At 42.5% G+C, this 19572-nt stretch overlaps 1 protein-coding gene across 3 annotated transcripts in view; it reads left to right on the plus strand.

Annotated features, from left to right (window-relative positions):
- The window catches only part of DCLK1 (doublecortin like kinase 1), a 291499-nt gene that overhangs the window by 178339 nt on the left and 93588 nt on the right, over positions 1 to 19572 (plus strand). The window lies entirely within an intron of this gene.

Below are 19572 nucleotides of genomic sequence, written 5' to 3' on the forward strand. Positions count from 1 at the left end.
TAATGATTTACATATTCATCTCTGTGCTGCCTGGTAATTAGGCATGTGGTAAGCAGTTCGGAGAAATGACTGTAATTAGTATTCCTTCTGCACAGCCAAACCACATTTTATAAGATTTTTTGTTTCCTGCTTGCTTAGTTCTCGAGTGTCAGTGTTGACACACTCCTGCGTATAAACTGTGTACACTTGCTGCACATTTTAATTGTCTCTTCTGTCTCTCTCATATGCACACACGCTTTGTCTCTCATTTGCACATCCTAACATGGAAGACTGGCGTGATGCATCTGCTCCTGCTCTTGTGTTATTAACCTGCGGTTGCAGAACATTGGGTATAAGGAGATGACGGGGAGATGACACGGGTGTCTCCCCTTTCGTCATCATTTTGACAGTGTGGTTGAAATGGTCATTTTTGTTTGGGCGAAAGGAGGAGGGCCTCACCTGGACCCCAAGGTCTACCTGAGTGTCAGTGTACATGTGATCTCCCTAAAAGCAGAGCATCATATTCTGCCTCCACTTAAGGAAGTGAAACACCATGTTCTAAAGTACAAGACGTCAAAGGTGTAACCAGACTGTGGCACACAAACAAAATGACACGAGTGGTCCTAGCAACCAAGAGCTTCCTTCTGCTTATTTTACCCATTCACACTTGGACAAACTTTACAGTTGCAACTCACAATTCCTTTTAAGCCTACCAGGCTGTATTCAATTGTTTCCTCCGCGATCACTGCACATAGGCTGAAGTAGTGAGACTACCTCCAATTTTGATTCTCATTATTTATAGATGAAATCATTGTAGTAGAGGAAATGTTTGCTGCTGATGTTTCTTTCACGCGTGAGTAACAGCAATTTTTTAGACATTTCCGTTTACACATACACTCACAGACCTCATTCAATGTCTTCTCAAGGACGGGGTGATGAGAAATATGTTTAATTTCTTTTGCAAAGCTTTTCCTGGAAAACTGGGCAGGGCCCACTATTTAGCTGACAATTGAAGAGAGATTTGACCGTGGTCTGCTTTTCGAAGCTAAGACATTTATAGGCATTTTGTAGTTCCAGGAAATAATCTTGCACCTGTAACTGGAACTTATTTCGGCTTCCACACACTTGAAGTATGAGTTCTAAGTTGACCTTTGAAAGCAATAATGGAAGGGAATTAAAGAAAACCAGATTCAAAGAAAAGGATTACCTGATCAGACACATCTGCCTTGTACTGTTTCAGATCATGTATTTTAAATCCGGGTAATTTAATATTTTCATATATGTTTGAAGACCTCTAAAATATGAATAATTTTGCCTGTTTTTGATAGATATGGCCTCTCCCTTCTGAATGAAATTTAATTATTGTAAACACAAAATCAAGAAGAAAAAGTGTTTAAGCTATGGTAAGCCAATCTTCTAAGTACTTGAATATCAAAGATAATTGGATCAGTTAGACTCTCCTTAATCAGGTGTGTATGTTTTGATAGTATTTCCTCAACCAAGTCCACTGTTGATCTCAGTTTTGTTTTATGTTTAAGTAGGAGATTTGGAATTTTATGTTTCATGTACGTGGGAGGGTAGGACTTAGCCCATTGCTTATTATCACTGCCAACAAGATTCCCCAACTGACTAATGATAGAAGTTAGTCTATCTGCTACTTAAAAAATATGTCTGTTTCTCATTTGCCCCTACAATTTGATACACTTTGATAAGAAAACTTTCTCCTAGAATATGCATTATTGCGACTCTCACTGCCATAGTCCCAGCAATACAGCGAAAGTATCCATTCTCCACTCTGGTTCATTCATGCCTTTGATATTCATTGAGCTCCTGCAAAGTCATAGTTAGTTTTCCTCGCCCGCCATCCAATCTTGCTGCTTTTACTCACACTTGGGCCCTGCCCTCCATTCATTCGACAGTGGCTGGGCCAGCGCGCCCCTCATTTCTCGTGGCACCAGGCGCAATCCCCTGGCTTCTTGCGCCCAGCCTTGCACGCCTCAGATCTGCCCTTCGTAGTGCATCTTGATCTCTCTAAAATGCAAATCTGATCAAGTCACTCTCATTCTTCAAAATGCAGTCGTTCAGTAGACGAAGGAGCCTCCTCACCACCCTTTCCCTGACCCCTAAGGATAAAGTCTGTGCTCCTTATGATGGTCCCAAAGAGCCTACGTCATTTGGCCCTTCCCTGCCTCTCCAGACTTCATTTCTTCATCCTGCTCTCCAAATGGAATGACTCAGGAATGAATGGCTTTGGTTCTCCAGGCCACACACTCCGTGCTGCCTGAGACTTCTCTGACGCTGTCTGTTGCCTGGGGGCACCTTCGTGTCCCTGTACCTACTTTAATCTCTGCAGATCTTCCAATTTTACCTCCGTGGGCCTTCCACCTGCACCCAAATGGAATGTATCCCTTTTCTGAGATCCCAAGCCCCTACACACACCTCTGTCTTCTATCCCAGCACACTTACCACTTGATGCTGAAATGATCTGTGTATAGATTTGTCTTTTCTTCTAGCCAGAAGGTTTACCCAAGCTGAAAATCATACTTTCTTCATCTTGGCATGCTGGTGCTGAACAAAAAAGAGACATTAGCCATTTCTTACGGGGGGGGCTTTACCAGATTGTTGACAAGAAAAACATTGCTGCTTTCTATATACTTTCAAAGAAAATAGATCATCTTCACAAGTTCTAATGGCATATTTAAAAATTTTCCCTTACTTATACTTCTCTTTATTGTTGCTATATAAAGTCTAACCAAAGTCTCTGAGAAACTTGTGTTCTAGAAGCAAATTTCTTCAATTTTTCTACCCTGTTTCAAAATAAATACTTAAAGTAGCCCTTGCCCTTTGGGGAGACATCTCACCTCTGAAGTTTTTCTGAAAGATGATGTCAAAGTAACACACTGCACTTGTATTCTTCTGAGAATGTTTGGAAGTAATGGATTGTGGTTAATTAAATTATGCAGGAGAAAAAGCAATTTTTGTTAAAGGAGGTTTTGGTTGGTTTGAATTAGAAAAAATTCATGATTAAGCACTCACGGAGAGTAATCTACAATCTTGATGATGCTTTCTAAATTAAGCTGCGTGGCATTTGCAGAATTATTTAAAAAATTGTGTTGGTGGTAGTAGATGTAATAATTCATTTTTTCATTAAAATTGATTTGTTTTACTTGCACTGAAAAATGTATTCATTATGCTACAAGTGAGATTATCGTCAAGTTTATACAATGTAGGCAATCCTTGATTTTTTGCTATACTATATGGACACTGAGTTATAAACATCACTGTAAAATGCTTACATTTTCTCATGAAATAGATGCTTTACTTTTGTTCTCTAAGATCTTGACATAAAATAATTCCTAGAATTAGCTTGCTTCATGCTGTAAATGTGCAGACATAACTAACCATCTCTGATATTCTTTAAAGACAATCTGCTCTAGAAAAGTGGGAATAAAGGTAGTGTGTGCATTGATTATATAGAGGATCTGTTGCCCTTTAAAATAGATACAGCTTAGAAAAATACACACATGTGGTAAAGGGGATTGATCTAAAACTAGTGTTCCCCCTAAACACAAAACATCTGACATAATAGATCTCCCATTGTTATATTTACAAAGTCATATTAAGGACTATTCTGAATGACCAAAACCTATTTAAAATGCCGTTCACAGAATTTTCATCTGAATTTTTTTTCTTGCCCAACAGAAAAACCTGCATGTAAATTTATGTGAATGCAATTGAGTTTGTAGTCATGCTCCGTTGGGAAGCCCTCTTTCTGTTCACCATCATTGCAGCATCTAAATATTTGAGAATGAGGGTCATTGCCTGGGAGAGGTTGGAGCTGAAATCTGAGCTGTTGGCCATCTTCTCCAGGTCCCCCCGCCCCTCCTGCCCACATACCAGTGGCAGGCTTGGGAGACAGGAAGACTCACCGGGGAGCAATGAGGAGCTTGAGTGGCGTGACCACCGGGCTTTGCACAGCCCATTCCCAAGGCCCCGTGTCCGCTGAACTCTCCCACGTGATCACTTGGGGCGTCCCACCGCTTGTCTGTGGACTTTGCGCCTCTGTGTCCCCCCACCTCCTTTTTCTCTTGAGGAAATGCTCACCCGTACTTCCAGGTGCAGCTCAGATGGGAATGTAGAGCAGGGCAGATGCCCCACAAGCACCAGCTTGCTTCTACCCTGCTCCCCTCTCTGTAGGATGACGGTTAGTTCTGCGGCTTTCTCATCAGACTGCACCAAAGTTCTGGTTCCAGCTCAGACGCTGCGGGACTGTGGCCCTTGCCAGTCTCAGCCTGCATTTCTTCCTCTGTATCATCAGGTGGCCCTTGCACGCAGGACGCAGCATGCAATAAAAGGGAGCATATAAAGGAATTCCTTCAGTGCCTGACACACAAACGGTGTGCAATGAGTGGTAATTTGCAGTGACTTTTCTAAGGTGTTCATGTGTGTCCCTTTCTTATTATAGAGACAGGGTTTTTATTCTTCTTTGAATATCTTCAGGGTCTGGCACAAGGACGCTGGAGCGATAATTATCCAGTGCGGGAAATAATGAGTAAGTTTGCCCTGGTGGTTGCTGAGGGAACAGCAGGAATATTCCAGAACCTTCTGGAAAACCTGCCTGCCCCCCCTCACTTCCTTTCCCTTTGCGTCTGGAAGTTCAGACGTTTTTGAAAGACGCTACCAAGATAGAGTAGATGTCCTTGTTCAAAGTCTCATCGATGGATCCAGCAATCATGAAACCCTGTCGGACTTCTCTGTGTCAGCACCGCTTCCCTTCCGAATAGCAAGTTCCACTTTTACACGGCTGCCAAGGATTGGTTTTACAGACATAGCTGAGTCCATGCCCGATCATGTTTTGTCACATTTCATTTATGCCTTCTTCTTCCTCTGGGATAGCAGGGGCTCTCTCTTCAGATTTCCAGCCAGGAAAACATGTCCTTAAATCATTCAAGACTATTTATGTATCTTATGCTAAAATCTCCAGTTGAACAGATGAAGAGACTGAGGTGTTTAACAGGACACTGTCCGTGGGAGGGACAAGGGAATGAGGTGTGGCTGAAGCAGAAACAGCGCATGTTAGGGAGGTAGTTGACTGTCCCTTTTCCACAGGAGGGCAGCCCAAAATCTTTCATGGGCAATGAACTCCTTGGGATACAAACTGTATTCTGGACCTTTGTGGGGTCTTCCAGAGTAGTTGGTAAAATTTGTTTTAACCGATCACTTTTCTATCAGATACTAACGGATGTCTAACATTTTTTTCTAAGTCTAAAGCACTGGAGGCCCTCACAAATGTATTAATAAAGGGGATCAAGAACACCTAACAGTGTTTCCCTGATTATCTGTGTTAAGGATGATTCCACTGAATTAAATCAGGTTTAGAGATTTTCGCCCATCACTGACTCATTTTAGATTTCCGTAAAGAGAGAAAGGTGGTTTACTTTGATTTTGAGTCATACTCTGGGGATTAAGAATACGGTGATTAAGGTAACAGTCATGAAAAGCTCTTGGAAATTGTGTAATAATGCCTCTAGCTTAATTATTTGTATTACATGTTAATGAAAGATCTTAAAGAATAAAAATGTAAAAAGCGAAAAAGCTCACCACTGAATAATCAGGGCAGGTGTTTCTAAAATCCACACTCTAGCGTGTTATGCTATAGAGCATCTACATTGAAGTGAAATGGTACAACCCCAGGGATTAGAAGAATCAAAAACATAGAAGAGAAGGTTGGAAAATGCCCCTCCCTCGGCCCCGCCCCTTTCCCCAGTCGAGAGAATTTGAAAAGGGTAAGAGGACAAATGAGAATAAGCAAAGAGGGAAGGGGGTCTCCAAACCTGAGCCCACAGAAAACCTGTTGCCTAGCAGGTACACAAGATGCTATGGGCAGGACGCCCCAAACCACTGTAATTTATTTTACACACTGTACTCAAAACACACCACCATCCATTTTTCTACAGAAGCTTTAGTGAGATGATTCATGTACCATAGAGTTCACCCACTTAGAGTATACCAGTTGTTGGGTTTTGCACAGAATTGTACAGCCGTCACCACAATCAAGTTTAGAACATTTCCACCACCCAGCAGACATAAACCCCAGACCCCCCCATTAGCATTCCCACAGGTTTTTTTTCTTTTTTTTTCTTATGGTATCATTGATATACAATCTTATGCTCAGGTTTCACATGAGCAACATTGTGGTTACTACATTCCCCCCTATTATCAAGTCCCCACCACATACCCTATAACCGTCACCCCACAGTTCATTTTTATTCAAACATAAAAACCCTATATTTATAAACCTGCATGTGCAATATAGTCATTTTGTTTTATAAAAGTAATGTTATAATTGGGGATAAAGCAGCTATGACTTGTTATATAGCTCCTATAAGAAATGATACCTTGAAAAGTTGGAAGTGTTAAAATATAGAGAGAGATAATCGGTTTGGCTTTTTGTAAACATTTTTAAGATTTTTTAAAGTTTTTATAAAATTCAACATTTTATGCAATTTCCTGGAGACAGACTCCACTGTACAGTCTACATCAGACATGTGCATTCTTGATCATTTGCAGAACCTATAATGTCATTCCCCCAAAGAACATCCCTTGAAAACACTTTTTGACCTTTTGTTTAAATACATTGGATGGGTTTCTTAACAATAATTAATCCTCAGAACCTAGAAAAGAAAAGTCTGGCCAATCAGAATGAAAAACAATTCTGTATGGCAAAATGCTATACAAATTTAAAGTCAAGAGACAAAAAAATACTGTGTTTTCAAAACGTGTCCTATAAAAGGCCAAATTTCATAAAGACAAAGATATTTACCAAGAAATTAAGGAAAGGACACACAACAGAAGAAATGGTTGAAGGATATGAACAGGCAGTTCACAAGAAAGTCCAAATGACATAAATATATGGGAAAAGGATTTCAGTTCACTAGGAAGTAACAAAATATCAATTAGCTCAACAGTAAAATCCCATTTTTACTCATCAGGTAAAGAATGTGAAGGGAGAAACCCACCCCCATATGAAGCTGATGAGAATGTGGACAATGCCAAATGGTGTCAACTTATAAACATTCTAAAGACACATCTGTCTGTGATCATTGATCCAGCAACTGAATCTCTAGAAATTTTGTGCACAAGTGAACAAATGTCTGTATATAAAGTATATTGCAATTTGTTTGTAATAATAAAAAACTTAAAAAGATTTTTAGGTGACGTACCATACAGTTACCTTAAAGTTTTTTAGGTAACATACCATACAGAGAGAAAAAGTGAAAGCTATTAACAGTAAAAGCTATCTGGCTACATAAATTATGATATATTCATTTAATGGATTCTAACAGTATCACTAATAATAATTAAGTCAACCTAAATGGGCCGATATGGCAGGTTGTCCTCTATGTATTGTGAAGTGGGAAACAATTCAAAGTATCAACTTATGTATCATAATCCCTTTTAATACAAAAGAGACATTGACATTTTATAATACATTACAATAATATTATAATCTTATATAATAATATTAAATAGTATTTATATTATATATAATGATGTTATATTATAACTTATTATGTTGTATATAATACAATATATAGGCATCATATTTTATAATAGACTCCCAAGAAATTGTTGCAGTGATTACTTTTGCAGTGATGACCTGAAAGTCAGAGGAAGATTGGGGAGAGACGTTTTTTACTTTATACTCTACTCTTCTTTATTGTTTTGGACTCATTCTAAAAAATTTACACTTTATAAATTTCAGAACATTTTCACATCTAAAAAGCAACACTTGTGTATTATAGAAAGCTGGAAATGCAGAAAAATATAAAGAAAAAATTAAATACAATCCCTTGATCTGGGGGAAAAAAACTGTTAAAACCTGTCAGAAATATCCTTGGAAAACATTTATTTTTGCCTGCATGTGCACACCGTACTCCTGTTTCATAATCTACCTTTGTCACTCATAAACATTGTAAGTAATTCAATATTCTTCTACATTTTAAATAAATGTGTTGTTATTAATTGTATGGCTACGATAGGCCTATTAGTGCATTTTCTCTCCACTTCCTTTCATAAATTGAAAGAAAAGGTTTGGAAGAATGCAATAATCAAGGTGGGAAGAGGGTTAAAAAAATTAAAAATGTTACAGGTGAGGACTGGATGGTGACTCGGAGAATCAAAAGCCAAATTCCTTCTTTTAAAATCACATGTATCAACAAATCTTTAAAAAAAAAAAAAAGATGAGGGAATGCTCAGAATCACAGAATGTCTTCTACTGTATTCCTAACAAAATGAACAAAAAGTAATTTAAGCAATTGAAAGGCAAATGAAAAAAAAAAAGCTCTGCAAATTCAGCTGCATCCAAGCAAAGAAAGAGGAACAAGTCTAGTTCTTAAAATTTTAGACGTGGTCACCCAGCAAGGACACAGAAAATTCTAGAATGGGACAGCATGGCATAGCGCCTAATTCCTAATTTGGAAAACCTTATTGCTTTCTTTTAACTTTTTCCACTGTTTGAACTTTTACAATGGGTATAGTCATCTTTATAGAGATAATAAGTGCACTTCAACATTTTTGATAGATTATTTTCAAGGAAAAAGTGGAAGATCATACATTAAATGTTTATATTTTGCATGTATGGAGGTGCTTTGTCCACAAAGTAGGTCCCAGTAAACCTCGTTAGAATCCTGTGGCTGCTAAGAGACCATCACACTTAGAATCTTCTCTTGCAGGGTACATGATGTGCTAAGTTTCCTTAATTTACATCAGGTACACCATGTGCCAGGACATCTGAGGAGAACAAGATGACTTTTCTGTTTTTCTAATGAGAGCAGATTTTTTAAGATTATTTAAATACATTTCTGCTAATGTTTTCAGAGAGGAAAGAAATCCCGTCTATGAGACATTGAATGTATTTGAACATGGCCTGACACTTTCATCTTTGTTTTGGAAATTAAGGGCCAAATTTACCATTAAAATGCTCATTTACCTGTGTTCCACATTGCAGTTTACTGAGTAAATATTTGAGGGTGATAAGTCTAGCCACAAAAAGCAAGTTATCTCCTGAAGTCATTTAGTGAATTACTTTGCCGGAGATAACTACCTTGTGGATCGGAGAAATGACTCATTTGCTTGATGACTGAGGACCAAAGGCAGCGAAGATTCCCCACAAGTCAACTATAATGTCTCCCTTTAATCAGACCCTTTGCATTGAAAGACCACAATCCCTCCAAAATCCTATATACTGTCATATTAGATGGCTGTCTTCCCATGACTACAATATTTATGAGCTTTGCAATACTATAACCCAGGGACTTAACATAAGTGCTGCACAGAGAATTCATTTCAAGCCACATTTGACCCCTTGTTTTAAAGGTGATCTTCAAATAGGTTTAAGGGAAATAAATCAAGTTTCCAACCTATAGCTGGCTTTCTCCTAATAAAAAAAGAAAACAAAAGAGGCTTTAAACATTTCTACCCTTTTTCTTCTTTTCTTCACTTTGGAATAGAAGATTAATCGCATCTACACAGAGATGTAATTTAATGTCTGTCATTTGGAATAGGAGGCAAATAGATAAATGGCTCTTGAAGAGGGGTGCTTTAAAATTAAAGCATACAACCAGGGATTTTATTAGGCAGTTGATCTGACGGATGCCTCTCATTATAAGAAAAGTCAAGTAGCAAGGAAACATGAGAAAGAGGGTGATAAATAATTACACTTTTTGGCAGAAGTGAGGAGAGGAAATCTTGTTTTCAGAGTAAGACATGGAGAGGGGCCCATAAGAATTAACCCACCCTTCAAATGTCTCCCTCACATCACCCGAGTGTGCAAGGCTTTAGAAGGAAGAAATTGTTTAGAGATCTGTCTGATTCAGGGAAACATTGTCACTCATAACTTTTATTCCCTAAATAAATGTGGGCATGCTTTCCTGAGAAGGCTTCAATTTATATTGATAGAAATTATGCCCTTTGCAAAAAAAAAAAAAAATTGTAGTGATTGAAAGTGATTTTAATTAAAAGTGATTAAAATATGCTCATGAGATCAGTTCCTAGATAATGGCCTTCCTCACATTTTCAACTAGTAAGAAACTGGAAATTTGCTTTAAAAATGCTATTCATTTAAAAATGGCTGTTTTCCCCAACTTTCCATTTCCTTATATTCTTACCCTGACACAGTCTCTTCTTCCAGGAAACTGACTTACTCGAAACAAGCTGAAGGGAGAGGGCTTACCGTGAATTCAGGGTCCTTTGTGATCCATGAGGAACCCATGTCCTGCGGCCAGAAATCCAGTGGACAGGATGGGGGTGGGGGTCACAAAAACCACGTGCCCCATTTTAACTGCTCCGTCCTGAACACAAAGACCCATCTGAGCTGCTTAGAGGTGCAGGTGCAGCATCAGACAGGATACCCACGAGGGGTGCCCGTTGCTCATTGGTTCAGCCGTTTGCAGGTGTCACTGCACCACCTGGCCCTGTGGTGCTTGGAAACTTGTAATTTCCCCCAAGCCCTTAATATGTAGTAACATTAGCTGTTTTTGACAAGTTGACCATCTAAGTGATTGGCGACTGTAGGAATTGCAGAATTTACCTACTGAGGCAGCCTCTCACTTTGTCAAAATCATAAGCAACTCAGACACGTTTCCCATTTTACTGGAGGCAATGTTAGGAGAGTCGCCACCGGCTGGACACACGGTCGCCTTCTCAGTGAGGAATGCAGGCGGACAGAGAGAAGAGTGACCCCGGAATGCATTTGAGTTTGAGGCAGTGTAGTGTCTAAAAATGTATCTCTTACTTACATTAAACCTGTGAAACTTCGGGTTTACATATTTTTTTTTATCCTGTTTATTTTTTCAGTGAAATACTATGACTTGCTGTTTTCTCTGAAACAGTAGAATGGTCAGAAAAGCGATGATTATAAAAGCTGTCCTGAGGTGCACGTCATCTGCTTCACCTACAGAGTTATTTAGAAAGGGAAGGAATTCACTCCCTTTTTTGCTGGGTTTGCTGGGTTTTCTCCGACTGCTGTCTTCAGAGAGTACCCCCAGAGCCAGTAGGCATAACTGACTCACAGAAAACTGACTGACAAGCAGCACTTAATGTAGTTTCTCCAGGCACCGCCCTGGCGGTCCTCCTCAGAAAAGCTGCATTGCTTGTGCGCCGCCAGTGGTGGACTTTTCCTAAGATCTTTTGTGCTGTGATACCCCCAAGAAGTCATTAACTGCAAAGCCTGCTGATATTTGGAACAATATGTAAACTGTTGTGGGGAAATGTGACTGGCTGCCAGACTTTCAAGTAAATCCTTGGAAGGAAATAAAACCTTTCTTCAGAACCTCTTGAGCCTTCATTATCCGGCAGACTTGTGTCTAAGGGAACTTCTGCTACAATTTTAATTCCCTTTAGGTGGAACTATTACTTTAGGTACAGAACATCTTTGGGCCATCTCTACAATAAGCATCCCTGATGGTAAAACAATCACAAACTATTTGCAAAGCTTTATTTCGTCAGACTCTAGAATCATTACTTTCTCATTACTTTTGCATTCCGAGGCTCTGCTATTTTTTTTTTAATAATTTTAAGATTGTGGGGTTACAAACCAGCAGCCTAAATCATGTATTAAAAGATGTGAATTTGAAGGGTTGAGGGAGCATAAGCCTAATTCAGTTCCTGGTTTTTTTGTGCTTTGCCAAGTGCACACATTGGTGTTCCCTGTTTCTTCCAAGAAGTAGCCGAGTTTTATTGATTGTCTCCCTTGAAGGCAAAAACCTCTTATCAAATTCTGTCTCAGTGAGACTTTGTTCAGATTTGCATCCTTCTTCTCTAGCAGTCTAATATCTAGGCATCTAGCATTACTAGGTCCCTTTGTGACCGCGTGGATTCGGCTTGTCATTTAGCATGACATTCTGCACTTCTGCACCAAAGTCTGAATGTTTATTCCTGGTTTATAGTCAGGGCTGTTGTTGTTTTTCCTTGCTTTCACTTTTGAATTTTAATTGTTTTCCTCCTTGAGATGACAGTTCAGGCTCAGAGATAATATTTTGGTTGGAGAATTCTCCCCCCAAGTCTTGTCTTTACTTCCAGACAAGAAAGCAGTGACCGCCCACCACCGCCCCAATCTCGTTTACCTTTGAGGACCCAGGTTCTGGGCATCCTCTCCCAGGAGGCAGCTCTGCTGACTTCTCACCAAATGCAGGTACCCTTGCCTGGTGGACAGTCTCTGTTCCCAGTCAGGCTTGATGTCTACTAGACAGACCATCTAAATGAGAGTATGTTGACTTTCTGGAACTTCTTTTGTAAATGAGTCCTTTTCCCTAACAAGAATCTAGTCCTTCTGCATGAATTGAGCAGGTGATGAGCTGACCAGGACAGGTCCACCATGCACGGTGCCCTTTGTCCCTGGACCATGGGGATCCCCTTGATTGGTGTGCTTTCCAGTGAAAGCAGTTCCCCTAAACCTCTCCAGTTACAAGAACCACCCAGGGAACTGATTAAAATTATAAATTCCCACATCCCCACCCTAGACCCACTGCATCAGAACGTCTGGGGAAGGGGTTTTAGAAGTTGAAAGTTTAACAATAACCCCCAAGTGATTCTTACCATCAAGGAAGTCTAGAAACACTACCATAAAATATTGCCCTCCAAATAAAGTATAGGCTATGTCTATAATTTAATGCTCTCTAGAGTTGCTTATTTCTGCTTACTGCTATCTAGGGCCCTGATTCTTACATTGTTCCTTGACTGTCTGAATCATAATCATCTGAGGTGCTTGTTCAAGGCCCGGATGCCTGGCCTGTGGGATCGGAATCTCCAGGGACTGAGCTCATGAACCCATTGCTTTTCCACATGTTCCTTTAGATCAGAACCTTGATCTAAGTTGTCTGCCATAGTTCTAGAGCGGTTCTTCTCAAGAATACAGGTGTGAATACAAATCTTTAGTACGGACAGCCGTCACTAAGAATGGCTGATAAAGTGCACATTCTGATTCACTAGGTCTGGAGTGGGGCCTGCGATGCTGCAAGCGTCAGTGTGGTGGGGGCTGCTGGCCCGTGAACCACGTCAGCACACACGCTAGAGAACGTCCCTAAGCGGAAGGCACCAAACTATTAGCACAGAGTTTGTGACTCTTTAAGTGAGTTGAGAGTAGACCCCATTTTCATCTAAGCCATATAGTCTTAATCTCATTTCAGGGTCACAGGACAATTCCGAAAAAAACCTTACCCTTTGTGAATGACATGCCTGGCATTCACACTGCCATCGCTGTGTGCCGCCCAGAAACCCCACACCTTCACCTGTCCCAGGGGGCCCCCTTCCAGACCTCCTGACCCTGAACCTCTCAGACGGGGCTGGACTCACTGAACCAAACACGTACACTTACCCTGGTTTCTGCATAACTGAGACCAAGTCAGGCATAAAGGGACCTCACCCAGGGAGAGAGCTATCAAATTTTATTTCAGTTCACACTTTTATACTCTTTTTTATTTTTAACTTTTGTTTTCTCTAGGAGGAATTCATACCCATTTTGTAGCATTCTTGAGTAATTTTTCTGTTTCTTAACTCTTCATTATCAGATCCTTTCCCTTATATAGCAGATGCTCACCGGGTGGTCAGGGACTGATACATGTGAACTCCGATTGTGCTTCCAAAGTCTGCTTTCCGTTGGGTCACAGGATGACAGGTTGTTGTTTCTGAAAATTTTGAGTTGGAACCAAGTCTAAAGTAGGACAGATATTTGTTGCTTTTTCAGGACTGGCTTGTCCTGCTAATTCTCCCTTCATACAGTCCGTTCAGTCCTTCTTCCCAGATGCCACACTGCACGGTGGCTTCAAACTCTGAGCCTCTTGATTTCCTTCTGTGACGTTGTCGTGATGGCAAAGACTTCCTGTTCTGTGGACACACACCACTGGAATCACCTGGGGATCTTTTTAATGCCCCAGGTCCCGCCTCCAGTGATGCGAATTCAGTAGGTCAAGGGAAAAACAAGGATTTGTAAGAGCTGGGACGTCTGTCCTTTGTCCGGTGAGAGCACCACAGGCTTCGGTGAACACTCACCTTTGGCATGAAGCCACCGCCCTGTGCAGACCCTTCAACAGGGCTCAGCAGTGCATCTGACAAAGATCACGAAAGCTGGGATTGCCTGTCCACCCCACCCCCCTCCCATCCATCCTCCTTAACCTTCCTAGACTCTATCTTCACATCATATCCCATATTGTTCTCTTCTGCCCATTTCCACAATCTCCACCCTGGTCCAAGCCACCAACCCTTTTCCTCTAGATTAGTTCCTCTGATATCTTTCCTCTACACAGCAACCAAAATGACCCTGTAGGCCCACAGATCAGGTCACCTCAGTGCCTTTGCTTAAACCCCTTCTGTAATACCCCATATTGCTGATTGCAAAATCCAGACCCCTCGCTTGTCTTCCCAACCTGATGTGGTCTGTCCCCTGCCTGCCTTTCTTTGATCCACCCGTGGTTGGCTCCTTCCTGTGTTCAGAGCTCCCCTTCCACGCCCTCTACTCCCAGAGACCTCCTCTGACCACCACATAGAGGAACCACTGGTAAGCCACTCACTGTCACATCATTCTTTTAATTCTTGGCAAAATAATTATAAATTCAGCTCTTGTTTTTGTTTTTTTAAGGCCCATTTCCTGTACTAGAGTATAAACCCATGAGACCAGGCACCCTGGGTCCTGATATACTATTGTGTTCTGGCTTCTAAACAGCAGGGCTGTGTAAATATTTTCCAAATGAATACACTGAAGCTCAGTGGGGAAGTCTGAGCAGAATAGCCAAGCGAGGTGGTTGTAGGGTGGAATTGTTCCTCATGCAGGAAATTTAATGTTCTAATGGTCAGAGGCATGAAGATACTTAATGCATGTAAGGAACTAAGATACTGCTTCCAAAGGGAGGCCCAGACGGCAGCTGAGGTCAGCGTGGCCTTAAAGGCTATGCTAAGGATGTTCTCCAAGAGGAATATGGGGGCACGGGAGAGTTTTAAGTCGCAAAGGAACAACAGATTTCCTGACAAAAACTCTTGAGAGAGGCTTGCCCAAAAGTGGCGTCATATGCGCTAATGTTGACTGAATGATTGTCACCCAAAGACACCACCCTGTGAATGTTACCTTACTTGGAGGAAGTGTCTTTGCAGCCATCATTAGTTTAAGGATCCTGAGGTGAGAGAAGTATCCAGGTGGGCCCGAAATGCCATCACAAATGGCCACATAAGAAAGAGGCAGAACAAGATAAAATAGACACACAGAAATGTCCGCGTATAGACGGAGGCATGGGTCTCAGTGATGTGGCCACAAGCCAGGGAAGCCTGGAGCCCCCAGAAGCTGCAAGGGGCAAGAAATGAATTCTTCCCGAGAGCCTCCTGGGGCTGTGGCTCCGCAGCACATTGGTTTCAGATGTCTGGCCTCTAGAACTGTGAGCAAATAAACGTCGGTCATTTTAAGTGATCAAGTTTGTGGTTGTTTGTGGCCGCCACAAGAAATTAATACAAGCACTTTGGAAAAAAGAGAGAGAAGGAGAAATAGAAATTCAGACGATGCGCACCATTGCGCACGGGGACCCACCAGGGAGGGTGGGCTGGGAGCGTGGGATCAGAGACACGGGTCTGCTCTTCCCCAGTCAGCCTGCTTTCCCTCGCAGATGCTCTCTGCACTCAGGCCTGTCTCAGGGACGCTTGACTCCCGTGAGCTGCTTTGCTTTATGTTGAGCTCAGAGGGAGGGCTGTGTGTGTTGTGGAAATGAACAGACATTAACCAAATGAGAACGCACTAGGGCCATTTATTGCGAGCCTGCTGACGCAAAGGAGTCGGCCACCATGGTTTGCATTGGGCAGAGACCCACACACAGGTGACAAGGTGGGATGGCTTTAAACTGGGAAAGGGCGAGACTACAGGTATGTTCTCGTTGTTGGCGGGAGGGAGCCGTGAGTGGCTAGGGGAGCCCATCTGGTTTTCTCTGGTTGGTCCTAAGTTGGACGTAGGGACAAAAATTAGGGAAGCTGTCAGTTATTAACCAAGTCGTGGACACCGGAGGCTGGTTATTGTTTAGCTTCCTGGGTTGTTCTAGAGAGAGAAATCGGACTTCCTACAAGTCTGACAGAGCGGGCTGATTTCCTAGGCGGTTATCATAGAAAAGGGGTTGGTATGCTGGGCAGCTTGCTGCAGGCTACGGGTCAGAATTCTGCTTTTCTGTATGGCCTGGCCATTGTCCGTTTGTATGTTCAGTCTCTCAGTGTGGTCGGACCTCTGTGGACACCGAGAAGGCACCACCCTTGGCCCAGAGGAAGGGGGCGTGCACACATCGCTCAACAGGGACATGCTGGCATCTGTGATTTGTTCAGACCCCCCAGTAGGGCACACAGGTTTCTGATGAGAAGCATCTCAGAGCCAGCCAATGAGAGCTTCTCAATTAGAGTAACAGCTTCACTTTCATAAAGATGAAGATTGTTGGTGAGGCTGTGTCAGCCCATGAAGAGGCAGCAGATACTGAACAACCAGCTCAGACGATCACACAAAAAAAGACTGCCCTCAGGGACATGTTTTAGTGCTGAAGAGGTTGGGCTTTTACAGAGAAAACGAGCTATGGTGACGTTTTAGACTGAGAAAGACAAGATCTTGGCATCATATCAGCTAAAGACTCATGGTTGTGTGGTTTTGAGGCAGTGCTGCCTGACAGGGGACGTTTGGCAATATGTGGAGACATTAAAAAAATTTTTTTAATTGAAAAATAGTTCACATACAATATTATGTCATTTACAGGTGTACCACATAGCAATTCAACACTTATGGACATTATGAAACGCTCACCGTGGTGGGTGTGGTTTCCATCTACCACAATACAAAGTTATTATAATGTTATTGACTCTTATTTCCTATGCTGTACTTTTCATCCCTGTGACTTATTTTGTAATTGGAAGTTTGTCCTCCTTTATCCCCTTTACTTTGTCACAACGAGGGAGGCGCTGCAGGCCTCTAGTTTATAGAGACCAGGGCTGCAGCTCACCGCGGGCACAAAACAGTGCAGTTGACATGAGGGACGAAAAATGAGATCAGTTTCAGGAAATGAGGATCTGGTGGAAGAGGCACAAAGCAGCTTTTCTTCCTAGTGTCTGGAGGCTGCCCTCTTTTTCTCCTTTCCCCCAGGGCTGGAATTAAGAGCCTGCACAACAACCTGGTGGAACCATTTGAATGAGAACACTCAGGGGTGACAGAATCTCCAGGGGTCCCCAGGCAATCTCCGAGAGCGGTCCACACCCCCAGCCCCAGCCCCCCATGTAGCTCTCAGCTGTTACGTAGGGAAAACTCATTTTTATTTGACTATTAGGAAAAAGGTAGCATTTGAAGAAGAAAATCACTCATGCTTTCCAAACAGTATATCTGAGTGGTGACCCCTGAGGTGTTAGTACAGAAAATCCCAGCACCGTAAAGCCTCCTGCACGTTACATAAAGCCTTCAACTCAGCCAGCGAGCTCTTCCAGAGCTGGTTTGTGTTAGTTTCGCAGCGAGCAGCCACGCTGTGCTCGAACACGTGTGCACCATCTGGAGAGCTTAGGTGGGTGTTAGGAACATTGTGGTGGGCCAATCTAGGTGCTGGGCTTAGACACACGGGCTATATTTTTATAAGGTACTTTAAGTCTCAATTTCTAGGACTTTACTCTCCAGCTGAGCCACTCCAACGAATGCCTTTGCTTCCAGTTCATCGGCCTCATACTTTATTTTTTTTTAACTATGTTTTAGAGTGTTTTGATCTTGAGTGCTTTTATTCCAGGCATGTTGCCTGTGGAGGTTAGAGAGAAGTAACACTGGTTCCAAACCCCATAGCCAGTAGAGATGGGAGTTCCACAGTCACGTCAGGGGTGAGTCAGAATCCAGATGCCATACAAATGAGAGGACAGGCTTCTGTCCTTATTGGAGCATGTGGCTGGGGAGATGCAGACTGACCCTTCGCACAAGGAGCCTATATGTGGATTTTCCTATGATGCTGCCATGAAGTGCAAAAATCATTATGTTTCTAGAGGAAGTAAACTTTATTGTCAGTCACGCCAGGAATGATCTGTTCAGCTCACCCACGCTGACAAGCTGGAGAGTAAGCAGGATCGTGAAAGCGTCAGAACCGTGAGACAGAAGGTGGTGGAGCTGCCAGGCACCAGAGATGCCCAAAGAAAGCTGGACAACCACTTATGGGGACACGAGGGGAGGCTATTCGTGAATTGGAGAGAGAGTTGATTTGGTAACTATTGATAACCTTGGTATTTCTCAGAGGGTTCCTTCCAATTCAGAGCCTGTGATCATGTAAGAGCAACACGGAGAGTTAGAAAAACAGAATCGCAATACTGTCTCTTGGTCATTGAGCTGGTGCCATCGTTATAAAAAGTCTCTAGAACTGAACGTGTTTCCTGACTCTCTTTTACATGTAGCCGCCAGGAAGAACGGTGTTCCATTCAAAGGGTTTGCACCTTTGCCAAGTTAAAAAGGAAGCTTGCCTTGGAATCAAGACTGGGATGAAAGGACAGAGCATCTGTTGCTCGGGATGGATCCTTCTAGATGAACTTGCCTATCTCATTGACAGTTCAGAACAATTGAACATAGAGTAGAGAGAGATCAGTGGGAGGCTTCTGCCTGAGAGTGTTTTTATTCTGGCTGGTTTGAAGAAGAGATTAGAGGAGTAAAAACATTCATAGTTTAAGCAATGGCCCCTAGCCAGCATGCAGCATGTCACTAAGGCTGTCGAGATACTGGGGGCTTCACCTTTCTTTGCTCTTCAAGATTCTTCAGATGGTACAAGTGCGCTGCTCTGAGCACACACATGTCCCTGCTGTGTGAGCTCAGGTGAGCTGTTGGCGCCTGAGGTAGAATTCTCCACTCATTCCTGTTCTTTCGCACCTTCCACAACACTGCAGCCTACCTACCAACTGCTTCTGGGTGGGGAAAGAATCTGCCTAAGGGGAGGTTCTCATGCAAGTGGGAACGTGGCCAAAGAATATATATACACACATATGTATGAGTATGTATGTGCACATATTAATGTACATGTATACATACTCCTTCTCCAGTCTCCTTGCACATCTGCATCTGCATTGTCCCTCTAACTGCAGCACAGAACTGTAAATGCTACCATCAGTGTAGACCACACGGAGAATCCTTGCCTGTCACAGAACTCTGGATATGGGGCCATTGTAAGGCGGAGACTTAATGAGACATTTGTTCCCTATGGGGGCTCCAGGCACCAGAGACCCAGTGGGTGAGTCTGACCTGGTTTTCTATCCTTTGGGTCGGCTGCCATCTTTAGGAGCAAGAGAAATCACTATGCCGGAGCATCCTTTGCCCTCCAGTCCTTCTGCGTCAGCTTCCTTAGAAGTGTATCGTCTAGTATGTCCACAGCCAAAGGGAAGGCAGGCCTCTTAACACAAGGGTGCTGGAAAGATCAGAATGCAGGGGACCCGGCAAGAGAGGGGGGATGGAGGGCGGTGTTTGCACCCTCACCGGAGGCTGCTGTGGTTTGAGGCTGACAAAGACTGGCTCCTTCCCAAAGTACTGAAGCTTTTCTCCTTCGTCACCGCATTTTCCAGCATTATAAAATACCATTC

This window comes from Manis pentadactyla, chromosome 2 (genome assembly GCF_030020395.1).
Source record: "Manis pentadactyla isolate mManPen7 chromosome 2, mManPen7.hap1, whole genome shotgun sequence".
Classification (NCBI taxonomy): domain Eukaryota; kingdom Metazoa; phylum Chordata; class Mammalia; order Pholidota; family Manidae; genus Manis; species Manis pentadactyla.